This window comes from Myxine glutinosa, chromosome 5 (genome assembly GCF_964187855.1).
Source record: "Myxine glutinosa chromosome 5, kmMyxGlut1.1, whole genome shotgun sequence".
Classification (NCBI taxonomy): Eukaryota; Metazoa; Chordata; class Myxini; order Myxiniformes; family Myxinidae; genus Myxine; species Myxine glutinosa.
The window spans coordinates 85,796,223-85,812,667 of record NC_136265.1 but is presented as its reverse complement, the minus strand read 5'-3'; positions in this window follow the sequence as shown (position 1 = coordinate 85,812,667).

The window sequence follows — 16,445 nt, the reverse complement described above, 5'->3', positions numbered from 1 at the left end:
GTGGCTGTGCCGATGATGCAGTGCCCCTGTTGGTTTGTGTTGTTGCTGAGAGCGAGGCTGTTGCGCTGATTGCAGTGCCCCCTGTTGGTTTGTATTTTTGCTGAGAATGTGGTTGTGCAGATGATTGCAGTGCCCCCTGTTGGTTTGTATTGTTGCTGAGAATGTGGCTGTGCCGATGATGCAGTGCCCCCTGTTGGTTTGTATCATTGCTGAGAATGTGGCTGTGCCGATGATGCAGTGCCCCTTGTTGGTTTGTATTGTTGCTGAGAATGTGGCTGTGCCGATGATGCTGTGCCCCTTGTTGGTTTGTGTTGTTGCTGAGAATGTGGCTGTGCCGATGATGCAGTGCCCCTTGTTGGTTTGTGTTGTTGCTGAGAATGTGGCTGTGCCGATGATGCAGTGCCCCTTGTTGGTTTGTGTTGTTGCTGAGAATGTCGCTGTGCCGCTGATGCAGTGCCCCCTGTTGGTTTGTGTTGTTGCTGAGAATGTGGCTGTGCCGCTGATTGCAGTGCCCCCTATTGGTTTGTATTGTTGCTGAGAATGTGGCTGTGCCGATGATGCAGTGCCCCTTGTTGGTTTGTGTTGTTGCTGAGAATGTCGCTGTGCCGCTGATGCAGTGCCCCCTGTTGGTTTGTATTGTTGCTGAGAATGTGGCTGTGCCGTTGATGCAGTGCCCCCTGCTGTTTGTGTTGTTGCTGAGAATGTGGCTGTGCCGCTGATTGCAGTGCCCCCTGTTGGTTTGTATTGTTGCTGACAATGTGGCTGTGCAGATGATTGCAGTGCCCCCTGTTGGTTTGTGTTGTTGCTGAGAATGTGGCTGTGCCGCTCATTGCAGTGCCCCATGTTGGTTTGTATTGTTGCTGAGAATGTGGTTGGGCCGATGATTGCAGTGCCCCCTGTTGGTTTGTATTGTTCCTGAGAATGTGGCTGTGCCGATGATGCAGTGCCCCCTGTTGGTTTGTGTTGTTGCTGAGAATGTGGCTGTGCCGCTGATTGCAGTGCGCCCTGTTGGTGTGTGTTGTTGCTGAGAATGTGGCTGTGCCGCTGATTGCAGTGCCCCCTGTTGGTTTGTGTCATGGCTGAGAATGTGGTTGTGCCGATGTTTGCAGTGCCCCCTGCTGGTTTGTGTTGTTGCTGAGAATGTGGCTGTGCCGCTGATGCAAGTCCCCCTGCTGGTTTGTGTCATGGCTGAGAATGTGGTTGTGCCGATGATTGCAGTGCCCCCTGCTGGCTTGTGTTGTTGCTGAGAATGTGGCTGTGCCGTTGATGCAGTGCCCCCTGCTGGTTTGTGTTGTTGCTGAGAATGTGGTTGTGCCGATGATGCAGTGCTCCCTGCTGGTTTGTGTTGTTGCTGAGAATGTGGTTGTGCCCATGATGCAGTGCCCTCCTTTACGTTCCGAGCCAGCACCTCCATCACACGTACAAATAGTAGTGGACTTAGTACTGATCCCTGATGCACTCCCACCTTCACATCAAACTCACCACTGTTCCCGTCCTTCATCCTTGCAGCTGCGTGTGCTCTTTTGTACATTGCCTTCACAACTCTGATCAACCATTCCTCCACTCCTAACTTCCTCAACGCCCATGTCACTACTTCACGTGGAACCCTATCGAATGCTTTCTCCAGATCAACAAACCCAAGCAACACCTTCTTCCTCTTCTCCATGTACTTCTACTGCAACTGCCTTACAATAAAAAGCACGAGTGTTTGGGTCTTTTGGCTCTTCGGGGTGTTTTGGGTCTTCATGGTGTTTTGAGTCTTCAGGGTATTTTTGTTGTCTTCAGTGTATTTTGGCTCTTCAGGGTGTTTTGGGCCTTCGGGGTGTTTTGGGCCTTTGGGTTGTTTTAGGTCTTCATGGTATTTTGGGTTTTTGTAGTCTTTGAAGGTATTTTGGGTCTTCAGGGTTGTTGGTGGTCTCAAGGGTCTTGGGGTCTTAAAGGATCGTTCCTGCCAAACAGGAAATTAGAGCTGTCTCCCTCGACATATCACGTGCCTTCGACACGGTCTGGCACCCCGCTCTGCTCACCAAACTCTCCTCCTTTGGTATCCATGGAAATCTCCACGCATGGCTGGCGGACTTCCTCTCTAGTCGTCGTCAACGTGTGGCCCTGAATGGGTTTCTCTCATCTCCTCTTCCTGTTCAGGCTGGAGTTCCCCAAGGCAGTGTTCTGGGCCCCGTGCTTTTTCTGGTCTTCATCAATGATCTCTCTGACTCTCTCGAAAATCCTCTCTATCTCTTTGCTGATGACTCCACTCTCTGCCGCTCCATTCCTCTTCCCTCAGATCGGCAGTCTGCTGCCTCCTCACTCTCTGAAGACCTGGACAAAATCACAGACTGGTCAAACAAGTGGAACATGTCTTTCAATCCTGACAAATCTCACACTCTTACTATGTCTCTCCGAAAAGATCGACTGGACAACCCTCCCATCTACTTTCTCAACAATCCTCTCCAAGAAGTTCTGTCGCTCAAGATTTTGGGTCTCACTATCTGCCATGATCTTTCTTGGGAAAACCACATTTCCAAGCTGGCCTCCAAAGCCAGTCGCCGACTGGGCATCCTCCGTCGTGCGAAGTCCTTCCTCGGCACACCTGAGCTCCTCACCACATACAAGGCTTTCATCCGCAGCTCAATGGAATACTGTTCTCCCCTATGGGCCGGTGCTCCTGCCTCACACCTAGCTCGGCTTCACGCTGTTGAAACCAAAGCTTTCAGAATTATTGGAATCTCCCGCGATGAAGCTATCTCTGAGGGCCTTTCACTCACTCACCGCAGGCAGGTAGGTGGTCTTTCTGTCTTCTACCGACTCCTCTCCGGCCTTGCACCCCCAGCTCTCTCTGTGCTCTGTCCCCCAAATATTCCTACAGGTCGCACAAGATCTGCCAGCAACCCTCTGATGGTTAAACTGCCGAAATCTCGGCTCTCTGCTCACCTTCACTCTTTCATTCCTCTTTTCTCCCGCCTCTGGAACAAACTCCCTCACTCCCTTCAATCCCACTCCTCCCTCCAGGTCTTTAAAACAGCTGTTCACCACCATCTCTTATCTTCCCCCATCCAAAACCTTGATCTTTTCTACCCCCGCTAATTCACCCCAGATCCACCTTGTTTGAAATTCCAACTTCTTTCCTGGAAGTCCTGGCAGTGTCCATATGTTTTATACCTCTCCCACCGCCCCCTTCCCATGCCCCCCCCCCCCCCAAAGCCCTCGCCCTCTCTCAGATCTCTCGATGTCTCCATGTCTCTCGGTCCCTGCTCTCAAATGTTGTGTTTGTGTCCTTCCCCCTCTCTCCCCATCTTGTCTACCGCTCCCGATGTTATATGTTTTATGTGTCGGTTTGTCTTTCTGTGTGATTAATGTTCGCTCTTTCACGAGCCTCGATCTTGTATACAAAAAAAAAAAAAAAAAGGTCTGAGGGGTGTCAGCAGTGTGAAGGGTCAAAAGGTATATTCCAACAGAACATAATTAAGTTTTCCAAGTGTTTTTTTTTTAGCCGCGTCGCAGACGCTGGTCATAGAGTGCCCTCTGCTGTTGTTGTTGTTGTTCTTCTTGTTCTTCTTCTTCTTGTTCTTGCAGAGAAGACAAAACCTCAAAGCTCCACCCATTCTGGGAACCATAGCTCCACGCATTTTGGGAGAGGCTTCATATAAACAAATATCCACCATTTTATTAACTTGCATAGCTTTGAGGCCTGTTTTGTAGGCCCGTGGTGTCTTCCTCTCTCACACAGTTTTATTTCAAATCAAATTCGATATATCATTTCATTTTTCACAGTCGCTAACATAGTTTTAGACTCGGTTGAAAAAGAACGGGAAGAAAATCCGGTGAAAGTTGCCCTTTATAGAACGAAATGAATTCTCAAAGGCCTGTAACTTCAAGTCCATTGAGATATTTTTTTTTTTAATCGCGGCATGGTCAGTCATACACCGCCCGAAATAACAGACGGGAAAATGCCGAGATATATATATATTGTTTAAATCGCGGCATGGTCAGTCATACACCGCCCGAAATAACCGACGGGAAAATGCCGAGATATATATATTTTGTTTAAATCGCGGCATGGTCAGTCATACACCGCCCGAAATAACAGACGGGAAAATGCCGAGATATATTAAAAATTCGTCCATTTGATGACAATCGTCACGATGAAATATTTAATTTATACGTCGTCACAATAATGTGGAGAGAGGAGCATAGCTTCGTTCACGTGTCGCCACATACGGGAAATTGCCGAGATATATTTTTTTAAAATCGCGGTATGGTCAATCATACACCGCCTGAAATAACAGACGGGAAAATGCCGATATATTAAAAATTCGTCCATTTGATGACAATCGTCACGATGAAATATTTAATTTATACGTCGTCACAATAATGTGGAGAGAGGAGCATAGCTTCGAACACGTGTCGCCACACACGGGAAATTGCCGAGATTTTTTTTTTTTAAATCCGGCATGGTCAGTCATACACCGCCTGAAATAACAGATGGGAAAATGCCGAGGTATATTAAAAATTCGTCGCCACACATGTGAAATTGCCGAGATATATTTTCACTTTGCACAAAAATAACATCAAGTAATCGAATCAATAGGAATGTCCTGTGCCTATAACATCGATGTTATAGGCACAGCTGCATCAAGGCATTGGGTAACATCGACGCGGCTTTTGTTTGAATTAAAACTTTTTGTACTTGTTCTTTCTTTATTTGAGGAAGAAGAAGACGTTTTGGTCACAAATACACAAACAAACATAAACATTTACGTTTGCTCTATTGTTATAAAATGGAGCAAATGTATGTGGTTATGGATGCACATTTGTGACCAAATATCTTCTTCAAATTATCCTCAACAATGCCGTCTTGTTGTTTGTGTATTTAAAACTAACAGAAGAAACATCCGTGACTTACCTGTATTCATCAGCGCGACTTTTATTGTTACTTTGCTTTGATCAATTGAGATGTAGATCGTGATATGGGGAAAATACACGATACCTCCGAAAAACCTGCCCGGAAGTCTTTGGGAGGTGGTGTATTGGGAGCACATCTGCTCTATGTGGCTGGAAGTTCGACTTTCCCATCCAGTTTTTGATAAATTTGTATTGACCTTCCCATCCAGCTCTAACTGATAATTTAAAATAAATATAAATTTGTACTCAGTTCCTTTTTATTTTTATGTGTTGGGTTCTGATTTCTGATTTACAGTATATATTCAATCAGAGCACAAAATATATTTGGCCGACATACCCCCCTGACCCCCAGCACCATGCACCCCATCCCCCCACCCACCATCCCATGCCAAGCCACAATAGTTTTATGACTAACTATTGTGATTACATTTTATAACTATTTATTGTGCTTACATATTGTCGCAATCCTGGTGATTAAAATCTTCCAAGGAAACGGATTTTCCAAACGGGCTTTAACTCCAAGATGTTCAGTCAAAATATAGCGGAGAATACCCGTGGGGGCAAGTGGGGGAGAAGCCGGAGCGCATACCTTCACGGATCCCACCGGCAGTCTTCACCCTGTCAAATAATGTGAGCCGAATCAGGATTTGTTGTACAAAAATAAATGCTGGCTTTATTTTAAAAAATGCCGGTATCCAAATAAAACACAGCAAAATAAAACGAAATTCCTAAATGGAGTGCTCCCAGACAGACCCGACTACAGGCAAGGGATAAAAGAACTGAAAATAAATGTGTAATTTTAGTGGGCACTTAGCTCAACTCGGCTGGTGTGTCTCGCCAGGAATCGTCCAGGCCCCGAGCGCACAATCCGGACGCGGCTCCCGCCTTGGCGGGAAAAAGGCCTCAGTATGGCCCCGTTCACTTGGCCACGCCCGTTGGCACGAAGTAGGCCTTCAGCATGAAGCGAATGGGTGGTGTGCAGCTTGCTCTTTCAGCCACGCCTATCCTCACGAACTCCGCACGGAAAAACCACAGTTCCTGACCCGTGGCTCTTCCTCCTCACGACCACCAGCAACATGTCCTAACACGGCCGTTCACGGTGAGCTCCACGACGAGAGAAGAACCAGAAGGACGTCGATGTGGAGAGAGATAAAAATGTGATGCTGACAGAGAGACCGAAATGCGATCATTCACCAACAAAGTCCAGAACGAGCAGGCGCAAGACAGGCAATAACAACCGTTCGCTACCAGGCCAAAACCGAGAAGGAAAAATATCCGTGCTACAACTATTTTGTATCCGCGGGTCTGACGTCATCTCGCCACATCTCCGTCTCTGCTCCTATCAGCAAGTTCTATCTTACCCGTGCTTGTGCCAATCAAATCCCCTGCCCAATCACCGTTCTTTGGGTGCGTCTCCACGGAGCTGCCTGTCCTGTGCACTTACCAAGTCGGTGTTATCCATGACAATGTTTCATGCCTGGCTTCCGGTAGGTTTTTAATTAGTGTGATTAAATGCGCAATTCTAGCGAGGTGTATAGTGTGGTGTTTTTAGGAACAAAGGAATAAATTAGAGGCAATTACAAACAGGTAATCAATTACCCATAATCCCTCACTAATTAACAAGCCCCACTCCTCTGATGGGGACGAAGATACACTGACACGACACACTGTCTACCGGATCCCTACTTATTACATGGGTTTCTTCTTTTTCACGACAGTCGGAGAACACTACCTATGCAATCTACCTGGACTAAGTATCACTACCCCCCACAAACATAACAATATTACAGCTAACTCACTCTTGTAATTCCATTTTATAACTAACTGTTGTGCTTACATATTATAAATAACTAACTATTGTGATTACATTTTATCACTAACGATTGTGCTTGCATATTATAACTAACTGACGAATGTGATTACATTTTATTACTAACGATTGTATTTGCATATTATAGCGAACTAACTATTGTGATCACATTTTATAACTAACGATTGTGCTTACATTTTAGAACTAACTAACTCTGGTGATTACATTTTATTGTAAAGATTGTGATTGTGATTACATTTTATATGTAATTATTGTGCTGACATTATCACAATTGTGCTTCCATTTTATAACCATCTAACTGTTGTGCTTTCATATTGTTACATTTGTGGGGGTTGGGATGAATCTCAGAGGAAAGGGGGGATGAATTAGTTTCACATGCACCACATGACACACAGAAAGCCCATTTCGATGTTTCGTAAGGAGCGTAAACATTGAGCTTCGGAGTGTTTGCATGTCGCCATAAGGGGCGTGGCTTTTGTGTTAATTAGTTCTGGGGCTCAAGATTAATAATTCCAAGGATGTAATTTCCTCCTGTGATTTTCCCCGACGTTTTTATTTCATCTAAAAAGGGCCACCATTCGCCCACAACATCATCAGGCTGACAGAGTTCACGGTTTTGACGTTGACGGAACATTTTCTGGTTGGCAAATAAACCCCGCCTCATCGAATATTCCCAAATGGTGGCTGGACTCTGCCTTGATGACTCATCATGGGGAAACCATGCCCCGATCATCGTGACTGGTTAAGGGGCCATGGGAAGATGTAATGGGACGTCAGGATTGGTCAGGGAGTGACGTCAGCGAGGGAAAAAGGAGGGTGTGTCAAACCCCACTCTATATATATATATATATATATATATATATATATATATATATATATATATATATATATATATATATATATATATATATATATATATATATATATATATTGTTACAGACGTGGCTTAGATGTTATTCACCGAGCGGTTTTGGGATGACCACGTCTGCACAAGATTATACTCGATGTTACACCCGAACGTTGACTAGTCGCGCGATGCTAGGTCAATGAAGGAACAGACACACGGCTGGGATTAAATGACACGACTCCAAGGGTTCAGTTCTCAAGACCTCCGGAGGAGGTTATATTCGTTATGGAAGGTCAGATTACAGGGACGAGAGGGACAGCACAGAAAGGTGGGCACTTAGACACAACCTTATATTAACCCCAACAGACGACAGGTAAACGGGACAAGGCTGACTCACACGGGGATTGATGGCAGGAAAGCGGGTATTGATGGCTCCAGGTGCACCTGGGCTCAGGGAGAATCGACTCGGTCCGGTCCGGTCCAAAGATGCGGGGAGGTCGCAGCGCTCGGAGGTAGTCACTTGCTCTTCTTCAAGCTGGGGGCGCATCTCACGTCACATCCGGCGCGGGGCCGCGTATATCCGGCGGGGAATGACACGCCCTCCGCTCGTTAGCTCCGCCTCGTGGAATCGGCACGTTGCTTCTCATTGGGTGCGTGCGGGGGGGGGGGGGGGTTACCGGCTCCGCCCCTGACGAGGAGCTGACAAGGAGCCCCTTCGTGGTAACCCCGTGGAGCGCATGGTCTGGAGCGCATTGTCTGGAGCGCATTGTCGATGGCGGCTAACCGAGCCGGTGGGAGGACGCACACTCCCCCCCGCGCAGCGCCCCTCTGTTGTTGTAGACGGGGAAGAAGATGGGAGGAGGTATGGGAAAGGTCCTAAACTCACTACTGGTGCCATATAATCACATTCTGGTGCAACGAAGAGTCATAATTAATGGAAACGAGGCCTTAACTGACATAGACTAAGAATAACTAGCAAGATGTCCGAAAGTGGTCTACGTGTGGTGCGGTGGCCCTGGGCACGACATTTAATGGGGGAAAAAGGGGAAGGTCGGTTCTACAGAGTGTTGTTTACAGACAATGGGACTAGGGAATGGGGGATTGGGGATAGTTGGGGAGTATTGGGGAAATAGGGGAAATATTTACAAGCGGATATGGAGGCCAAATTCCATATTCGCAACATTGCACCCTTCTCTACCCTCGGGGCGTCCCGACCCGATAAATTATTACCTACTTTAGTGTGGCACGCAATGTAGTTCCCTCTACTATTAACTCTACCCTGAGTGCGACAGTTTTACAGATATTCACAAATGAGTAAATATGTCCCCCTGCGACGTTGCACCCTTCTCCTCACAGAAACACACCCACAGGATAACCGAATCCGGAAAGAATTCGCAAACTAAACATACAGCCGGTAGGGAGCATTATTTACAAGACTACGCTGATATTTACACTACGATCCAGGACCTGTTTTTGGAGGAACACATGCAGATGTTATGCACAGAGAGAGCACGCATGCAAGCATCGATACACCAACCCACGAGTGCTCTGTGGCCTACGGCCTTTAATAACGTGCAGAGCACCCTTTCCAGCATCAAGCACCACCCCATCACACAGTGAGCACCATCCGGTGCACCAATAAAGTGTTTATAAATCACCGGTGGTGTCGCAGCCGGCCGATGTTCTGCCGCTGGTCTTGCCTTCGTGTGGTGCACTTGGTGTTCTTGCCTCTTTCAAAAAATAAAGAAAGGTGCCACCCGCATCCATTTCTATATTGTGGCCGTCAGGGGGCCAACTGTTAGTGGTTCACCTTGTATGGCATAGGTGCCACGTTGACCCATAGGTCCTTCCCCGGGTGGTGCTTGGCCGCAAAAGAACTGCGGTCCATTGTGGGTGGCCACAAACATTGCGGTCCATATGGTGTATCGATCCAAGCAGCAAGCAGCGAAAGTGCAGGCCCACAACTGCGAAGCCAGCACCTCTCTCTCCTCTCTCTCTACCCCAAAGCCAGATCCTCGGAGGTGGGAGACAAAAGAAGCAGACAAGTGAGTAAGGTGGTAAGGGCGCAAAAGTGCACGCAATACAAGATGATGCACACTGGGGGCACATGGGAACCAGGTGAGACAGGTACGTTCCTATCGTACGCCCCCCCCCCCCCCACCAGGTAACCTACATGGCCCCTCCCTTACCCCTTACTGTATCCACAAATCACAACACTACCCATAAACATCTACTTTACAAATCAACAAACATCCCTACTGTCTTCCCCGTTCCTCCCATATACCAAATTCGTCTTCTCTCCCTCCTAACCAATCAAATTTGCCATTTTCAACTCTCATCAAAATTTGCCATTACCAATTCATCATCAGTCCCTCCTAGGGAGGGAGAGATGGAATCACCCCAATGTCTCATCCACGTCGTGATGCGTCTCACAAATCCACAGCAATCTCTTTTCCTGCAACAAAACAAAGAAAACACAGGTGTGGAGTCATCATCATCACCACAGGCAAGTGGCTGCGTATGGTGCGACAGGTTCATCAATCCTAACTATTTCCTAAGTGACTTTAACAACTTTACACTACCCGGGGTCTTTCTCCGGCCAAACCATTGGCCCTCTTACACTATGGGTTCTAAAAACCAATTCCCATTGGCCAAACTGTGGTGCTCTTCAATTTGGGGTCTCACTCCCCCGATTCATCTCCCGGTACCCTCGTACAATTTCTGGGCTGCGACGTGTACCTCTCCCAGTGGGTCTACCCACCTGCACACCTCCACCACTGCAGTTGCCTCCGAGCTTACCTGCTCCTTACCCTAACCTAACTACCTGGGGAAGGCCCTCTGGCACTCTCCCCACTCGGTGCCCTCTCTGGCACTGGGCTACCCGGGTCCATCCTCCGGATCCTCGGGCCCCATCCACAACTCTACCGGCTCCCAGAGCCCACCTGCGGCCTCACCTGGCCGACAACCTCACAGTGGTGGAGTGCCCAACCAACTACACACACTAACAGGCTACACGCCCAGCCATTTCCACAACACTAATGCACCCATCCACAATACCATTCTGCAACCGCACCACAAATGCCAATATCCAACCACAATTTACCTATACCCTCTACCTAACACTTACACTACCCGCCCCGGGTACTCGTGAAAGGGGTCCACTCTTCCCCCATTCACACCTTCGCACCATGCACACCACTCCGTACCACTTACTCCTACTCTCTCCACACACCTGTACTTGCACACCTGTGCTCTCACACCGGGTGCCACCTGCACCCTTCTCTCCCCAAGCGCATTCGCGCTGATCCACAACACTCACTACTCACACACTGCTCCACACACCTGTCCAGTTGCACACCTGTGCAATCACACCTGTTCAATTCTCACACACACGGCATCATCTCAGCTAACTACTCCCTTCTGAAACTTGCGCTTCCCAGTCGTCCCTTTAAACTATTGCGCTCCCACGTCATTATCATTCACACTAATCTACCTGCGTCCCCACTACAGGTATCAGTCAGTAACTAATCTTAACGTCACCTAATGTCAATCTCTTCTAGATCCCTACCAATATAACCTAACCCACCCGGGCTAGTTTTCACTGCCATACACCCCATAATCTATTGCTCCTTTGCCCCCAACTGTGAGGGATGGTGGATTTGCCATCCCACCACATCGGGGGTCTCTCACTACCAATTTTGCACATCAAATTTCAACAAATTAAAAATTTGCCAATCTCTGCCCATCATCTGCCAATCACTACTGCCAATCCCTTGCCAATCATCAAATTTTGTTTTTCTCCAATTTTGGGTCCAAAACACTAACCTCATCACCCAGTCGACTCACTAATACCTCTTGGTGCGCCAATCCCTGTCCAAAGCCCGGCTTCGTAAAGCCAAGCAATGGATGCTGGTTGTTTTGTGCCAGCGGCTGGATGCGTCCGGCACTCGGTGCAGGGACGGGGGCTTACCCGGGCCGAGATCCCACGCATCACCTCGGCGTGGAGCCATCCAATGTCCCGATCTCGACCTGCCGGCACGTCTCAACAAAACGTGGTCGCCATAACGACCCTTCCTATCGGGCTGCCCGCTCCGCCTAGTGGAGCACGGACGCGGCCGTTCAAAGCGAGGCCCAGCACGCACCGAGGGCCCGATTCGGCTATAAGTCGTTCTAAACTCTACCCCGTCTAACATCGATGCTTCACCTGGACGCTTACACCCCGCAGCCCGTTCCTTGCTCACACATCCAGCCGTGCCCATGCTCCTCGTACCTTTCCTTACACACCCAGGTACACCCATTCCACTCACAGCCTTGGTCACACACCTGACCACCGAACACTTTGGCACACATTCGTTGCTCGCACACCTCACCAATACACCGCTTCGCACCCCCTTCTCGGTCACCTCCTCTGTGACAATCACAGGTGTGCCCTCATTCGCACACCCAACCACGTGCCTCACCACCAACTCCAGCGTGCATTCCCACTCACGCTCTACCATTCCAGGTGTGCATCCTTCCATCCCAGGTGTACATCCTCGCTCACCTGTCACAACTAACTCACGCTCCATGTCACTCTCACTACTTTCACCTCCATTCCTGACAGCGCACTCACCCTTACTCTTGACAGCGCACTCTTTCCCCATGCACCTGTCCGTCACACACCTTTCTCGCGCACACTCTCCCGTCACACCCTCTGTAACACTCACCACAGGTGTGCATTCTTCCTTGCCTTTGACAGCGCACTCTTTCCCCATGCACCTGTCCGTCACACACCTTCCTCGCGCACACTCTTGCGTTACACCCTCTGTAACACTCACCACACCGCGCTTCCATGTGCTCCCTCGCACACGCGCTACGACCGACTCACTCTCGCCAGCACACTCACTCCTTGGCACGCACTTTTTCCTCACACACCCCAGAGTCGGACTTTCTTGCACACTTCCTTTTTCGCACACCAGACCTGTCGCACACTTCACCAACGGCCTTTCACGAACACCCGGATCCAAACCAATCCCCAAGCTTCTTAAATCCCCTGGCGCATCATACGCACGACCATATTGGTCACCACTTACACCGGGTCCTCTTCCTCTTCGCTTCTCCTCCATCACCTGCGAATCCCTCATCCGGTTAATGAGCACATCATCACGATCCAAACACAGACTTCGGACCAATTCTTTTATCTCCTCTTTTATCTCTTTCTTATCCCCTCTCCGTCGCTTCTTAATTTCGCTCATCCCTTCTTCCACTTCTTCTAATTTGTGCTTCACCTCTTTTATTCCCCGGTACGTCTCCTCAAGCTCGTCCTCCAAGGCTACCTTGACCGTTTCCAGGTGCGTCCTCACCTGCCGGTCCTTCGTCTCCATTACCTCTACCACCTCGTCCAACCTCGCTGTCAGTCCCTCACGTACCATCTGACATTCCCTCTTCGTCGCTATCAAGTCGTCTTTTAGTTCTTTCTGTGTCACTTTTAACCCTCCTAATACCGCAGTGTTCCTTTGAACCTGCTCCGTTAGTCCTTTTTGTCCCTCCGTCAGCTGTTCCACCTCCTGCGTCAGGACCTCTATGCCCCCTTGTAACTTTACAGTCCCCTTTCTCACCTCCTTCTCCATGTGCTCCTTACAGTGCCTCACCTCCTCGCGCACTCCTCCGACCTCCTCACTCATCACTTGCATCTCCTGCCCAGATGCCACCCTCATCTGCTCCATTTCCTCCCTGTGAGCATCCAGTTTGGCTTCTACCCCCATTCTGACCCCCTCTATCTGCTGCCCCATTTGGTTAACTTCCCTTTCCGCTTGGTCCCTCATGTCCCTCACTTTGCCTTCCATGGTGTTTTCTAACCCCTCTAACCCATTTTTCACTCCCTCTATCTGATTCTCCTGGGCAGCCATTCTATTTTCTACCCCCGTCATTGTACCCGTGCTTTCCTCCGCTTCGCTCAACCAGCGCTTTTCGACCCGCGTTACTTCCTTGTGCACCCCTGGGACCCTTTCGCCCAACTTGCGGTCTCTGTCCCTCTGCTCCCTTTCCTTCCTATCGGCCCTCATTCCGTTTATTGTTGCTTCGATTTGCTCACTCTGAGCCTCCATTTTATTACTCAACCGCTCACTATTAGCCCTCATTCCCATCATTATTCTGCTTTCCATTTCTTCATTATTCTTGTCCATAAGGGCCTTCATTTGCATAAAAAACAAGTTCAAATCCACCGGGGGCGCTGCCACGGTCGCGGGCGCGGTGACCAGCGAGGCGCCATTTTGCACGCCCGCTACTTCGTGCGTGACGGCGCTATTTTGCGAACCTGCCGCCCTCACTGCTTCGCTCTCCTCCTGTCCCTCATTTTGGTCCTGGATCGACCCTACCTCTCTCTCCTCTACCGGACCCCAGCTGTCTTGATCCGCCATAGCGCGACTTTCAAAATTCGGTTTTTTTTTTATTTTCGTAAAACAAATTCAAATTTCGGCCGTTATAATTTCGCGCGGGAAACGCGCTCCGAATCGATTCTAACTGTTACAAATTTGGGCCTAATAAATTTAGTCCCGGGTTCGAATTCCACTCCTCGACACCAATTGTTACAGTACTAACACAATTGGTGTCCAAAATTTGGGCTAAATAAATTTAGTCCCATGTTCGAATCCCACCTCCTGACTACCAATTGTTACAGACGTGGCTTAGATGTTATTCACCGAGCGGTTTTGGGATGACCACGTCTGCACAAGATTATACTCGATGTTACACCCGAACGTTGACTAGTCGCGCGATGCTAGGTCAATGAAGGAACAGACACACGGCTGGGATTAAATGACACGACTCCAAGGGTTCAGTTCTCAAGACCTCCGGAGGAGGTTATATTCGTTATGGAAGGTCAGATTACAGGGACGAGAGGGACAGCACAGAAAGGTGGGCACTTAGACACAACCTTATATTAACCCCAACAGACGACAGGTAAACGGGACAAGGCTGACTCACACGGGGATTGATGGCAGGAAAGCGGGTATTGATGGCTCCAGGTGCACCTGGGCTCAGGGAGAATCGACTCGGTCCGGTCCGGTCCAAAGATGCGGGGAGGTCGCAGCGCTCGGAGGTAGTCACTTGCTCTTCTTCAAGCTGGGGGCGCATCTCACGTCACATCCGGCGCGGGGCCGCGTATATCCGGCGGGGAATGACACGCCCTCCGCTCGTTAGCTCCGCCTCGTGGAATCGGCACGTTGCTTCTCATTGGGTGCGTGCGGGGGGGGTTACCGGCTCCGCCCCTGACGAGGAGCTGACAAGGAGCCCCTTCGTGGTAACCCCGTGGAGCGCATGGTCTGGAGCGCATTGTCTGGAGCGCATTGTCGATGGCGGCTAACCGAGCCGGTGGGAGGACGCACACTCCCCCCCGCGCAGCGCCCCTCTGTTGTTGTAGACGGGGAAGAAGATGGGAGGAGGTATGGGAAAGGTCCTAAACTCACTACTGGTGCCATATAATCACATTCTGGTGCAACGAAGAGTCATAATTAATGGAAACGAGGCCTTAACTGACATAGACTAAGAATAACTAGCAAGATGTCCGAAAGTGGTCTACGTGTGGTGCGGTGGCCCTGGGCACGACATTTAATGGGGGAAAAAGGGGAAGGTCGGTTCTACAGAGTGTTGTTTACAGACAATGGGACTAGGGAATGGGGGATTGGGGATAGTTGGGGAGTATTGGGGAAATAGGGGAAATATTTACAAGCGGATATGGAGGCCAAATTCCATATTCGCAACAATATATATATATATATATATATATATATATATTTCTCTCTGGGTGCAGGCAGTCACATTTTGGCTCTCTCTCGTTCTGGTGCTGGGCGCAGGCGTACACATTTTATTTATTTATTTTATTTGTCTGTCTCTCTCTCTCTCTCTCTCTCTCTCTCGGCACAGTCGGTCGCATTTTTGGCTCTCTCTGGTTCTGGCGATCGGGACGGGCGTTCGCTCTCGTCTTTTGTCCATGGCTTGGCTTCTTCCTGGCTCGTGTGCGATTGTGGAGAAGAGGAGGAAGAAGCGGACGCGCTGTCGCCCTTACGCCCGCTTTTGGGATGGAGCGGGGAGACTTTGGCTGCCTGCTGCTCGGTTCTGTGTGTGGGCGCACATGACCGGCGTCATTGTTCGGGTGCTTTGATGAGCGGCCCTCTCGGCAACTTACCCCACCAAAGTGCTCGTCGAGACCAGAGTGCCAAATAGAAGGGGGGATTTTCTTTTTGTTTTCTTTCTCATTCCCCTGTTGTGCAATTGTGTCTGAGTGGAGGATCCTCAAATTAGGATTTATAGTTTTACCTCAACTTTCATTTTTATCGTCTTACCATTATTTCATTAAATGTATTTATTGTTGCATTTCATTCTGGTATTGTAGATTTTCCTTGTCTCGTATTTGTGTTTGTGGGTTTGACTAATAAATCCCGTGGCGGTTGTCCGTAAAGGCAAGACCTCAGCCCCTTTCCGTCTCCCGTGCGTGCTAAAAGATAATCCCACAAAGTTCGGGTACACACTCCAACAACGTTCAACGTAAAAGAGTTAACAACGTTTTGCTTTCCGTCGCCCTGAGGTGTTCACCACAGGACTGACACGACAACTGGTGTCAGGAGTGGGATTCAGATACTGGGACACTCGGTGTCCAGCGTGCGTGTGCGATACTCGCTGAATGCAAATTGCGCTCAGCTTTCGGAAATTAAATTTTAACAATCGCTTCTCTCTCTCGGAGGGAGGGTCGATCGCAGTACCAGGGTCAAAATTTTATAGTTGATTGGTGTGGGAAAATGCAACACCGTATTTTCAAAAATTTAAAAGTTTTTTTTTTCTGAGGTAAATTTAGCATGTGCGGGAAAGCCAATTTGCACATAATGGCAG